The 13961-nt window shown below is 40.7% G+C and overlaps 1 protein-coding gene across 3 annotated transcripts in view; it reads left to right on the forward strand.

Annotated features, from left to right (window-relative positions):
- CHST15 (carbohydrate sulfotransferase 15) overlaps positions 1-13961 on the forward strand; it is a 76946-nt gene that overhangs the window by 29245 nt on the left and 33740 nt on the right. The window lies entirely within an intron of this gene.

Here is a 13961-nt window from a genome sequence, read left to right on the forward strand (position 1 = left end):
AATCATGGGTACTACCAATACCATGTTGGTGCTGTCATATCACTTACAAAGCTAATCATTTTTGTTACATCTTGTTCTTGTGTGAATTAAATGGAATCCAGTTAGTTGAAAAATGGGAAGAAATGTATTTCCTCAAATTCATTGTAATATCTTCTCTTTCTGTCCAACTTGTGTTTGGACTTCATGTACATATGCTAGGAAGAAAAGGGATAAGAAGTCTATCATGTACGACCAGGTGTCTATATAATTGTCAATTCAAAATTGTCCAAGCACTTCAAGAGCTGATGGCAGCTATGGCTTGTATGCTTCACAGATATCTTTGTCAAAGGCATGATTCTAAGATCAAATGCTATATCATTTCCCCAGCTATTAAAAGTTTATGTATTCAGCTCATTAACTCATATCATATGAAGTCAGTCTAGGTTAAAAATCCCTAGTTAGCTGTCTCCTGATCTTAACAATTTAATGGTTTATTGTGAGACTAATGAATGATAATTCTGTCTCTTCAGAATTTTCTTTTTTAAAAAATGGAATTAATACCCTCTCCCGGTGTTCTTCTCCTAATGGCAAATGCAAATGAGCAAAACTTCTCTGCATTTTGGAGGATCTAGATCTATGTTGCGGGGTTAAAGCATACACCATCTAGTCTCCAAGGTTCAAATAAAAAACAATGTCCATAGGTCCCACTGCTGTCTTCCTTACTAATTAAAAAAAAAGATTTACGGTAACAATGCAACTGGAACCTGTATGTAGAAGAAGACACCATTGCATATGCACCTGCAACATTCATAGAGCAGTGCCAGGGATGCAGGTCTTCAAAGATTCTAGTCTAGACCACAATAGGAGATCCACAGAAGAAATGAGAAATGAAGCAAGAAAGAGGCAAAATAATAGGATTCGGTCTAGGAATACAAAAACCAACAGGTCAGTAAATAATCAAGACTCGGAAGGAATATAGAAAAGGTAGTATGTTCTGTGGAAGGATGCATAGAAACTGCAAAGGCTTATAGACACATATACTTTCAGGAAAATAGACTCTTGTGCAATTTTAATACACAACAGTGTATTTTCCCACACATGGGAAAATTTTCCCACACATGGGAAAATATATGTGTAGGCAATATGCAGTATATGAAGCAGTTCTAAGTTCCAAAAGTGCCCCCCTTTCCACCCTTTGTTAAACACTGTAGGCCCTCTTCCTTCAAATCTTTTGTTGGATGTATACATCGGTCATTGATTTCCCACCCACTGGCCCAACCCAGGTATAGATCAAGTGGAAGCCCTTTAAGCTCAGATAAAATGAAGTAATCTTCTTTCATATGAAAATGAGTTAAGTAAGGGGGAAATGTTATATTTTGTGCCAGTTCCTATAGAAGATGTCCTTTAGCTCTCCTAAGGAACTGTGTTTGGAGACTTGAGAATTACAGTGCTCTAGATATCTCAGAAGATGCAAGTGATTTTATTCTAAAAGTGCTTTGCAAAATATTTGCAGTGGGTCTGGCCCATGCAGAGCTTGGGTGAGGTCAATGGCAGGAGTCTTGTTAGAAACAAAAAAAGCAGTCAATCCCTGGCAGTGTCTGCCAACCAGCTTAGCCTTCTGATGCCAAAGGCAAGTGTACCTGCTCCCCCCCCCCCGCCCTGCATGGGCCTGCAGTGGACCACTGTTGGTTCTTCCCCCTCCTTCAGGCCAGACTTTAAAAGACCTCATACTGCCCACATACTACTGAATGGCATAGTGAGCATTCAAGGAAACAGTGAAGTGCTGCTTCTTTGCTGCCTTCCCTGCCACTGAGTAGGCTCAGTAGTGGGTTCTTACCAGTGTTCAGTTGCATTCTTCTGGAGTTTTCCTCCACTTGTTTTCTAGCCCTATCCTAGCTTGTTTCATTGCTCTCCCCGATGTATACCAGGTGCATACCAAGGAGACAGTTAGGCTACATCAAGCGGGAGAGGGTGCTCATGAGTGATTGTGTAAATGGCCCAGGTCATCTGTGTATTCCACAAATCAACCCGGACTTCAACAGCAGTGCCAGTTATATCAGCCAGAAAATCCCCCCAGAGCCATCTGAAAATCAATTAGTTCCATCAGCTTCCAAGGATGAACCATTCTAATATGTCTCCCAGCTCCGTAGAGCAGGAAAACCACTGAAAATCTAAATCTTACCGGAAGGTGATCTGACCATGACAAGGGATAGTTGCTAAAATCGCTCACCCCAGACCACTTTCTTCTATACTGATGGAGATTATAATCACAGAGTATAGGAATAACAGGTTCTGAGATTATATATCACAAGTAGGTGATAGTATTTTAGTGACCTTTCAGAAAGTATTGCAACTTCACAATGTTTTTGTAATGGATCAGTTGTGCCATTTCTGTCCATTCCAGTTTAATCTGGCTTTTGAAAGATCTCTCTATCATTCTGTTACATTCCAAAAAAAAGAAAAAAAGAGATAGATTTGCTTAAACCAGCAGCACAACCCTCGGTAGTACTAAACTCATGAATATGCAAATTACTTTGGTATAATTTGTATCATAATTTGTTTCCAGTTGGTCTCTGTGCATTTTCTAGCTGTCATTCTGTATCAGTTGAATACTTCAATGAGTAGGGAGTGAAAATTAATTACCATAAACAGCATATTATAACATTTAAGCCTGTGGTGTATTTAGTTTCCATTGAAGAGGAACTGAAATATTGCAAGCTTTCAGCAGTATTTAAACAGACACAAAGTTTGTGCTGTAAAAATGTATGGTTTGTTATGAATTTGTTGCAGCAATATATCCAAGCTGTCTTTGTGAGATTGCAGATGGAATGTGTTTTTAACCCCAACCCCTAGTTTTAGTGTATAATCTCCAGGGTAGCGTGGGATGCTTGGGAAGATTGCTCAGTGTTGCTGCAGAAGTAGGAAGTCTATATATATATTTTCAAACACACATAATTTTGAGCATTTTTACCAACATGTGCCAATTGTGCTCTTTCATGTATATAGAAGCTGGAAAAAAAATCATGCAAGAGGTAAATATTTTCTACACTAAGCATTTTTAAATTTTAATTTTAATTTTTAAAAACAAATTTTTATTTATTTTTGAAAATGTACCTTTGATGCCAGGGTCAGTTAACTTAGTTTATACCAGGCATAGGCAAACTTGGCCCTCCAGATGTTTTGGGACTACAACTTCCATCATTCCTAGCTAACAGGACCAGTAGTCAGGGATGATGGGAATTGTAGTCTCAAAACATCTGGAGGGCCAAGTTTGCCTATGCCTGGTTTATACTTTGGTATCCTGGGTAAGTTTTAATTACTCTATCAAGCTATTGTGTAAGAGATATGTAATCACCCTGAATCACAGACTGATATGGCAGCTGCCACAGAAAGTTGCATTATTGAGGCTTTGAGGGAGTAGGGCAGTAGTTAAGAACTAGTGCATTTTGGGGTGTGTGAGGAGAGGCAGTACACACAATGCTCCTTCTGGGGTAGTTTGTCCATCTCTGGTCCTCACTCTGCACTCAGCTCTCACCTGTGGCTCCTAGAAGCTGTCAGCATGTGACAGCAGCTTTAACGGACCAGCTAAACCAGGTAAGGGTAGCTGATGGGTCTCAAAACCTTAGTTTGAGTGTGGTTATGACAACACCAAGGTCACAGGTTCGATCCCTATATGGGACAGCTGCATATTGTTGATTGCACTAGATGATCCTCAGGGTCCCTTCCAACTCTACAATTCTATGATTCTCCTGCATGTGAAGACAGCTAAATCTGGTAGATTGAGCCAATGAGAACGATAGTGGATCCAGTTGGGAAGAAGGCAGTTTTTGCTGCAGAGGGTAGTGAGGGGCAAATAGGGCTTATCAACCTGAAAAGGTAGCCCTTCTAGGGAAGATAAACTCTTGCCATAAGAAACATTTGCTGCCTTGTGGGATATCTTTGGGAGAAGCCTACATAAATTCAGAGTGGAGTCCCTAAAATGGCTGGATGGCACCTTGTATGCTTCTTTCCAGCAGCTCCTGCAGCTAAGCTGGTGCCAAACATATCGCTCTGCTTTCCTTTAGACCACATCAGTGAGACCGGGGGGGGGGGGGGCGGTCTTGTTCTCTAGGCAGCCCAGGACCTCCATACACACTGATCAGGCTTGCACCCTGGGGAGGTCCCTATGATGCTGTTAACTCACTCCATTGTCTCTTGAGACAGGAGGATGTCAACAATAACAACAGTGCATTCTGAGTGTTCAGAACATGAAAATATAAAGCTCAGTTGCAGAGGTTTATAAGCCTGATATGAGTTAGAAAAGCTCAAGCTGAATCTCCACTTAATCTGACCTTTCTGACTTTGGGTGTGCCATTAAAAGTACTCATTTATATCCTAATAGGAAGTATATTTTTTGAAAATAAAACCAAGCAACAGAAGAATGGGTTCTAGAGAAGCGCAGCTGAATAAGAATTTGTGGCAAACAAGAGTAGTTAGTAATAGAAATGAAACTTCTGTAGCTTCCTTTAAGAGGAATGAATTTAGTAACAATGATCCTGAGTAGCAGACTTAAATAGCTGTTTTCCCTCTTGATAACTATGAAGCTATGCTGATTTACACAGATGGCTTCCTGTTCTCACTGAATACAGCAGTGATGTTAGGTTTCAACATATTTGGACTGAATCGTTTAGGACAAATGTAACAAGTTACAGTGCAATCCATAAAACTATTATTTAAGTGAAAATGCTGTGTTTTGTAGCCTTTGTAAAAACTTAACTGTGATGGCAAGTTTATATCTGAACAACTGTTAGGCAGGCTGTGTATATATTTTCTGACTGTTACCAAATGTTCTTTTTAATAGCCGTCTTAAAACTCCACTAGCTGTTAGTTTTGCCTTCAAGGAAACTGTTTGACAGACATGTTACAAATGTCCACCCCCCCCCCGGCTGAATTTTGAGAAGTTTTATATCGAGCCAGAGTGCTCTAGCTGGAGAAGGTCACTGACCAGCACAACATGTCATATGGGCTTTCAAAACCATTACTCAAGCCTTTTTGTGGCACGGTCACAGAGGGTAGTGATTTCTCATATAATTGATTTTCTTTTTTGGCAGACTGTTGATTGCTCAGAAGTAAATAGCTACAAGTTCATACAAAGTTTATTAACAAAAAGTTAATCAGAGAAGACCAGTACTTTAAACATTCAGCTGAGTATTGGTCTACTGATCTACGACATTACATTTAAAAACACACACCATATACAGCTCATTTTTTATTATTCCTGCAGTTCATTTGCAGAAGTTGCAACTTGAATAGCACTTAAACTATTTCAAATGGTGGTGGCTGGTTCTGTCCAACCCCCTTTGGAATACAATTTTTTAAAAAGCTCAGGTCTTTTTGAATGGATGTATTTCTGGGAACCTTATAAGCTACTTTTGAATGGGGTACATGTGGAATGGAATGGAATGGACAACACCATCAGGGAGGTCTTCTGTAAAGTGCAGTGAGTGTATTGTAGCTGCTCCTGCATCTTGGAATGGGCCCCAAACACTTGGCATCCATTATACTGATGATGTACTACAATAGAACATGATGACATCCTTCATTGTAGGATTTGGTCTAGAGCTGTTCACAAATGACTCTTGAAATTCTCCACCCTGTTTGTGGACAGAGAAATTGGGGGGACCATTTCACCATTTTTTCAGAGAGATGTGAAATTCTCTAACAGTTTTTTTTAATGTAAATTAGCAATGGAAATAGCACAGCTTCTTTCCCTAAGGTTCTGGCTCCACCACTCCTCCTCCTCCTCCTCCTCCTCTTTAGGTGGAAATGGCAGCAATTGTGTTGAGTCATGATTTTGCATGCTCTACAATGCCTTGGACCTAGGGTCATCCTAGGGCATTGGCCGGGGTATGGTGGATGGCAATCTTCACAAATATTCTGACAGAATTCTTCAAAGCGGGTCCCCCCCCCCCCAGATCTCTCCCTCTCTCTCTCTCTCTCTGTGTGTGTGTGTGTGTGTGTGTGAGAGAGAGAGAGAGAGAGAGAGAGAGAGAGAGAGAGAGAATTGTTTTTCTGAGAAGTATTCACTCAGTTTGGTCTCCAGGAACATATTTCGCAAGTTATCCATGTGTGCATTTCACACATACTATGGCCAGTGAAATTTCTTTCACATTCAAGCCACAGTTTATTGCCATACATGTTAAATATCAGGCTTATTTACCGTATCCACAGTAAGTACTGGCAGAACAGTGCTATGCCATGCTCTAAACCTAAGACAGGAATTTGGAAAATGTAAAAAACCCAAACCCAGTCTTTAATAATACCAATTTCAGGTCTTCCAATTTCTACCCATGAACCGCTATTATTAAAGGACTAGCACTAGTGTCCTTTGCATATTATGGCATGGGAAGTACTTGTTATGTGGTCAAATTTCCACAACAATACAGATTAGTAGCCCACCACATAAAAAGGTCAGAGCTAATAGCTGGTATCAGAACACCTTTTATCATATGGCTCTCCCCAGTCCCTGGGATTAGTGAAGTTCTCTTTCATATTTCACTGCAAAGGAACAAGATTCCTCCCCCCCTTTCTATTTCTGCACCCACACTGTGGGACATACTCCTAAAGGAAATCTGCTGGACACTTCCCTTTTGACATTTTGCCAGCATCTTTTTAAAAAATTGTTTTAAAAAGCTTTCTTTGATGGATCGCTGCAGAGATTACCATCTTGGAATGTTATTGTTTACTTCTGTTACTATTACAATTGACTTTTTTTTTTTTGAAATCCAAGAAACTGGCACAGAAAGAGCTTAGGAGAGGCAGGAATGTTGAAGAAATGAAGCTAACACAAGATTGTAAAAGCTGCAAAGCACACTAGGAGCCAAGAGCTGGAGTGAAACAGTAACACCAAAGTGCTCAATACATTAAGGAACTGATTAAATTTCTGGTGAAATATTGCTATTTGTATAGGCAAAGCCCAGATGATCATGAGTGAAGGGGTGAGTCAAGGAGAATGTAATCTAGAAACATGCCCTTTATAGAAGCCATCTTTAGGGTGCTTGTGCTCTGGCCAGCATAGGGAGGGGAGTGGGTTTATAGCTGGCTGGGGTATGCAGTAGAGGCACCGTTCTGGGTCTTCTTTGTGGAGCTTCAGCCAGGTAAGGAAGTAGGGTTGGAGTTGGCTGGCTGGTAGCAGCAGGAGATACCAGGTAATGCTGAGGGGAAGAAATGGCTGAAAGGGCCTAACAAGTGTGCTCCTGACCATATCTACTGAGAAGTAAGACTTGTTGAATTCAATGGGACTTGTTGAATTCTTCTGTGTAAAATGCTATAGGAGTATGCCTCTGTATACCAGTTGCTGGAATTACAAATGGAGAGAGCACTGTTGTTGCAATAGAGGATTGCCATATTAGTCAAAATTTGTTTTACTCTAAAGGAGTAGAGCAAGAGGGAGGAGGAATGTGTTGGTAAATTTGGTCTGGTTCAAGGAAAATGTATGGTTTATAAAAGAAGAGTTCCCTGGATAGCAAATGTTGCTTTGCCTTACATCAGGAGCCTAAATATTTCAGAATTCATAGACAAATGTGAACAAATTCCATCACCAGTGACAACTGCCACTCCAGATTTGGTGCTCAGCTATGTCCCCCAATGGAAAAAGCAGTTCACAAAAATACTGTGCAAATTTCAGAGAAATTGGGGTGGGGGGCGGGGAGCTTTCACCACTTTTGTAGAAAGGTGAAGCCACCTTTCTGTATCAGGCATTGAGAGAGAGACCCACTGCTCTTGTCCTTTTCCCAAGTATATTGTCTTTATCTGGTTTCTTGGCTTCAGAAAATAATATTGAAATACTAAAGAATGTAGTTGTACCTTGGATCCTGAACGTTTTGCTTTCGAATGCCACAAACCTAGAAGTGAGTGTTCCAGTTTGCAAATGTTCTCGGGAACCTGAACGTCCGACACAGCTTCCGCGGCTTCTGATTGGCTGCAGGAGCTTCCTGCAGCCAGTCAGAAGCTGCACCTTGGTTTCCAAATGTTTTGGAAGTCGAACAGATTCTGTTTGACTTCTGATGTACAACTGTACTAAAAACAAGCTTGCATGTTCCTCCACTCCTTTTTGAAACCAGAATAACACTAATCAAGCAAACTTGTTATTCTATTTAATTGACATAATTTATTCTGGTCACACGATTTGAACTTGAAAGAATTCATTATTCATACTCTAATATAGCTGTGAGAAACCTTTTCACTTAGTTACTCATATACTTTTTGTAAATTTATTATCACACTGAATTCACAGTAGCTCTTGAGGGGAAAATATTAATAAATGGAGAACATTTGCTACTCCAAGAGAGCAGTTGATGACTACTGTATAACTTAAGGGACCTCTGCACAGCAATCTGTAGTATAAATACTACAGACTGGAATCTTAATTGCACAAATATTTCTGAGTTGACATGTCATACAATAAGGCATGAATAAAATTTGCATTGCTTGCATAGGACGGTTAAGAAACTATTGACAAACAGTACATTTGAAATCTGGCAAAGGGCACCAGTTGAGCTAATTAAGAATTGTCTATTCTTGTGGGAGCTATTGAGGAAAAAAAAATGTTTCATCTCATAAATACATAACACTCACATAGTAGCTAAAGGAACTGAAGGCAAGGGCTGGAGAAGCAGTCATCTGGTCCTACTGAGTGCACAGTTTCCACACTACTGGGCTAGAAGGACATGCTTTATAAGAACTTCCTTGCTGGAACAGTACAAAGTCCATATGGTCTGGCATTAAATACAGTAGTGGCCAACCAAATGTTTCAAGATCAGCCTTCACTAACCTGGTGCCTTTCAAATGTTTTGGACTACAATTCCAATCAGCCCCAGCTAGAACTATATATAACTCATTGCAATATTCTATCCTAGAGGTTACCGGAGCATAGACAGCAGAAGGTGGAACTATCCCTGTCCAGATAGAGGCACAGATAGGACATCAGCCAAAGCTGATGGAAGGCACTCTGTGCCACTGAGCCCATCAAGGCTTCAAGTGACAGAAAAGGATCCAAAAGCTGTGTATCCAGTCCTTCAGAAGGAGTAACCCCACCAAGAGGGGCAACCTTCCACCCAGTCTAGGGAAACACCCACCAACAGTGCCTCAGTCTTCTCTGGATTGAATCTCAGTTTATTGACTCTCATCCAGTCCATTACTGAAACAAGACATCAGTCCAGCACATGCACTACCAAACCTGTAGATGTAGGACCAGAACCACGGCAAAGTGGTGCCACCCACCCCTAACTTGGACAACTGCTCCAGAAGGACACCATCACCGATGGTATTGAAAGCTGCTGAGAGGTCAAGGAGAATCAACAAGGACACATTTCACCTGTCTTTCTCCTGGCAGAAAATGAATGGTTTTGCCTAAATGTGTATAATGAAGGTACCAGGCAAGCCTCCCTTGGGAGAGCATTTCACAAACCTAATAAATTAATATACATCACCTTCTAGGTCAGTCTTTGCCTGCCTGGTGTCCTTTCAATGTTTCGGACTACAACAGTCATCACCAAAACTACACCTGCTGTGCTGGGTGGGATTGATGAGGGTTGTAGTTCAAAACAGCTGGAGAGATTTGGACATGTACTGCCTCCCTGTTGCATCATTCTACTAGTGTAGCAATTAACGGGGGCTCTCACACCGGTTTGTAATATTCTATATGAATGTTTCATTTAAAAAAAAATCATTCTAATCAAGCTAAGGAGATCCACATGCGTATCTGAATTAGGAACTACAGACACAAATTAGATCCATATTGAAACAAGCTCCAGCTATCGATGCCATCTATCATCACTGCATTGCATGCACATTCAAATGGTATAGTTCGTCAAATGCAAATACCTTTCAAAGCATTCCAATAAATTCCAGTAGAGGTCTAATAAATTATTATTCATTTTGTTTCCATATGAAGTGTCACAATAAATTTGCTTGTGTGGGGAATGGGGGCAAGGCTTAGAAGCATTATGCAAGATTCATAGCTCTGCATTCTTTAATATAGTTTTGACAGTTCATTTTTAGAAGAATAAGAATTAATGTCAGTCATAGAAGCTTTGTCTGGCTTCAAGAATGGAGCTTCCTAACAAGTGTTGCATTGATGGGCCTTGAAGAGAAATTCCAAATCTCCTCTTTAACAAATTGTTATTCATAGCATCTTCGTAGCTCCAGACAAAAGTTGAGAGCAGGTTGATGGATCAGGGTGAGAATTGAGTTGCTTGGATTCCATCCCCAAGTCATTCAGATACCCACTGACATTTTACACATTAAAAATAGCTCTATTCTGGTCTTCGTCCCATTTGAAAGACTTGGACCAGTTTTCTGAAGTCACAGCTGTATCTTCAGGTGTACAAAAACATAATATCAAGAGCAGTTACGTAGCTCAGTCTGTAAAATATAGAATATTTGCTGCTGCTGCATGGGGGGTTGTCTGGCTTGGGAAGGAGTGTTTAGTTGTCCCTATTCCATTAGATTTGCAGCTTCGTGGTGCTACCCAACTGACTTCTGTGGCCTATAGCATATTTCATCAGGTATAGCTGATGTACCAGCTTTGTACTTTGGTAATCTGATAACATCCTTTATTGCATTTACATTCCCCCTCCTTTCCCCAAAAAACTTCAAGATGGCATACATGGTTGTTCCTTCTCCACGTTAATTTCTACAACAACCATGGAAGGTAGGTTAGGCTAAGAGCCAGCGACTGGCCCAGGGTCACCCAATGAACTTCATGGCTGAGTGGGGAATTGAACCTTAGTCTCCCAGATCCTAGTCCAACACTCTAACCACTTATCTACACTGGCTGTCACTGCCTCTCTTACAGGCTACTCTTACTCTCTTGCTGTGTTATGGGAAGTGCTGTTGGAAAACTACCCAGAAATATGTATGCATGTATTAATATTTGCAAAATTACTCTTCAGAAATGTAGTAGTACTGCATGGGGCCTGGTTCTTTTATAACACACACACACAGAGCGCATAATTTTGCATATAATTGATTGGGCTACTTTTAATAAACTGCACAAGCCACTCACACATAAATGGGCACTCAATGCAAGATGCAGCAATACACTTTGGTATAAATCCAGATACAATGGATTCTTCCTTCATCCTGATTTAAGTTTATTAAAGTTTTCTGCTGGGATTGCTGCATATGGTTTGCAAGTACTGTATACTAAAACACCATGATATTGAACATGTAGAAAAAATGTTACATGTCACTGTTAAAGTTTGCTCTTAATAGTTAATTTTAAAGGGTGAGTAATTTCCTATTCTCTAGCTACTATAGCAGTTTACAGTATTCCATCATTCTTGGTGTGCAAATATACTACTTGATCACAGTGAAACAAACCCTTGTAAAATGTGAATCACATATTTGTCTTGTTTATTTAAATAATTCATCCCATTTATTTAAATGTTCCATAATCATATTATGCAATCATTATGAAGAGAGCTTACTATTTTTGCAATTCTCTTTCTTTCCCTTTTCTTAACATCTTAGTTTAAAGCCTGCAGGGTCATTAAAACCCATCCATGTGTTCCTTTTACTAATGTGAGTAATCATATTGAAACTTGAAACTTATTTTCAGGAGTTGTTATATGAAGGTTCTTATTTATGCACTGGCACATATATCTCTAATAATGCTTTTGAACATTTCTGAAGGCTCCTTCTGGGTCTTCTAATTCTAATCAGACATAAGCCGGTGCTCAACACAAGAAGCAGTTCAAATGCTCCACTTTCTGTCATTTGCTGATTTTGATTACAAACTTTTTTCAAACATACAGTAGCATGAATCTGTGTTCTTTATATGCTGTGTTCTTTGTCTCTTTTTTTTTGACAAATTGCAGACGGAAAGATTTTCTGTAAGTCAAAACACCTGTAAATGCAGGCGTCTAATAACATGTATTCTACCAACCATATTGAATCTTATCTGATTTCCTCTGTGTCCTATTTAGCAAACTTTGTTCTCGCTACCGTGTTGAATCAGAATAATTGGTTGAATCAGAAAAATGCAGTCTTGAAAGGAGGTTTACAAATAACATATAAATAGATTCTTCGTGAGCTTGGACTGGAGTTTTCACTGATCTTACTCTGACAAAGTTAGGAGCACTACTTTAACTAAAAGTTTGGGTGAATAACAACTTTTGTACCTGTTACAGATAGGTAGCCGTGTTGGTCTGCCATAGTCAAAATAAAAAAATTCCTTCCAGTAGCACCTTAAAGACCAACTAAGTTAGTTCTTGGTATGAGCTTTCGTGTGCATGCACACTTCTTCAGATACACTGAAACAGAAGTTGCCAGATCCTTCTATATAGTGAGAAGGTGGGGAGGGGTATTACTCAGAAGGGTGGTGGGAATGGGTGATTGGCAGATAGCTGAGATGAGCCTGTTGACGACTCTTAACGACTGCAATAGGTCTTACAGGAAAAGGCAAGGGGTGAGAAGGTGAAAAATGGCTTAGTCATGTATAATGAGATAAGAATCCAATGTCTCTGTTCAGACCAGGTCTCTCCATGGTTTTAAGTTTGGTAATGAGTTGCAATTCAGCAGCTTCTCTTTCCAGTCTATTTCATTGTCTACAGACAGCCACCCAATCTTAAACAACTCCTAACCCACAATAATACTACAACCAGACTTAACACGGACACTGGCACCAGAGCCTGCAATAAACCCAGATGCCAACTTTGCTGCCACTCTTGATATTCCAGGGGATTTCACTCACCTGAGCGTTAAATCAAACAGCGTCCTCGATTACCTGTTGGTTTCCAGTGATCTACTTAAGTGTATTTCCACCTTTAAGATCGAGAATGTACAATCTAGTGATCATCTTCCCCTTGTAGCCAAGCTTTCCCTGAACTGGCAGTCGGAGGCCCATAGACATGCGACCCAGATGGTAACCAACGAATCTCTCCAAGTAAGAGGAATCAAATGGTCGGAGACCCAGGCTCAAAGGTATCAGGAATTCTTTCAAAAAGAAATCCTCGGGCCCCATTCCAACATAGGCTCTGCCTCAGACGAGTATAGCATAGTGTTGAAACGCTTCCACCAGCATACGACTGATCTTACGTCCTTCTTCAGGTTACCGCCCAAAATATTAAATCGAAACGAGTATACTTACGGTGCCCCCTGGTATAATTCTCAGTGCAAACAAACAAGACAGCGCCTTCGTGCTATATATAATGTATATAAGACCTCCGATGCATCTACTCTGCCAGCTAGTTATGCACAAGCCAAGCAAGTTTACAAACGCACGCAGAAAACTGCCAAACGCAAGTGGCAACACAATCGCTGGCAGGCCTTGATTACTGCTTCAAAACCACATAGATCCAGGGAATTCTGGTCTTTGATCAATAGAAGGGTGAGGAAATACCCAAGGGCAGTCATCCCAGCACCGACATGGGAATTGTTCCTGAAGAAATGTTTCTCACAGGCAGATGCTCCCTCCGACCATCTGATGCATCTGTTTTCCCACCTACCTATTTGGCCTCCCACCGATCCGGACGAAATAGCCAAGCTAATAGCCCAGCTGAAACCGGGCAAAGCCCCAGGGCCCGACCTGATCCCTGCTGAAGCCATCAAACTACACCCAAAATGGTGGGCTGACATCTTGGCCAAAACCTTCGACGCAATCAACGCTTCTGGTCTCATCCCCAAAATATGGAAGGAGGCCATTATAGTACCAATTCATAAAAAAGTTCTCCAATGGAGCCGGAAAACTACCGTAACATCAGCCTCCTTTCGATTATAGGGAAAATTTATGCCAGCTTTTTGCTGACTAAACTATTGCGATGGGCAGACGAGACTAACCAGATTGGTCACGAACAAGCAGGGTTCAGAATTAAACGTTCTACAACTGATCATGCGATAGTTCTTTACCATCTGGCACGGAAGTACTTGTCCCCCCCCCCCCCGGGGCTACCTTTGTGCTGCCTTCTTAGATCTAAAGGCAGCCTTTGACAGCGTTCCTA

This window comes from Podarcis liolepis (assembly GCF_965112155.1).
Source record: "Podarcis liolepis genome assembly, chromosome: 5".
In the NCBI taxonomy this organism is placed as follows: Eukaryota; Metazoa; Chordata; class Lepidosauria; order Squamata; family Lacertidae; genus Podarcis; species Podarcis liolepis.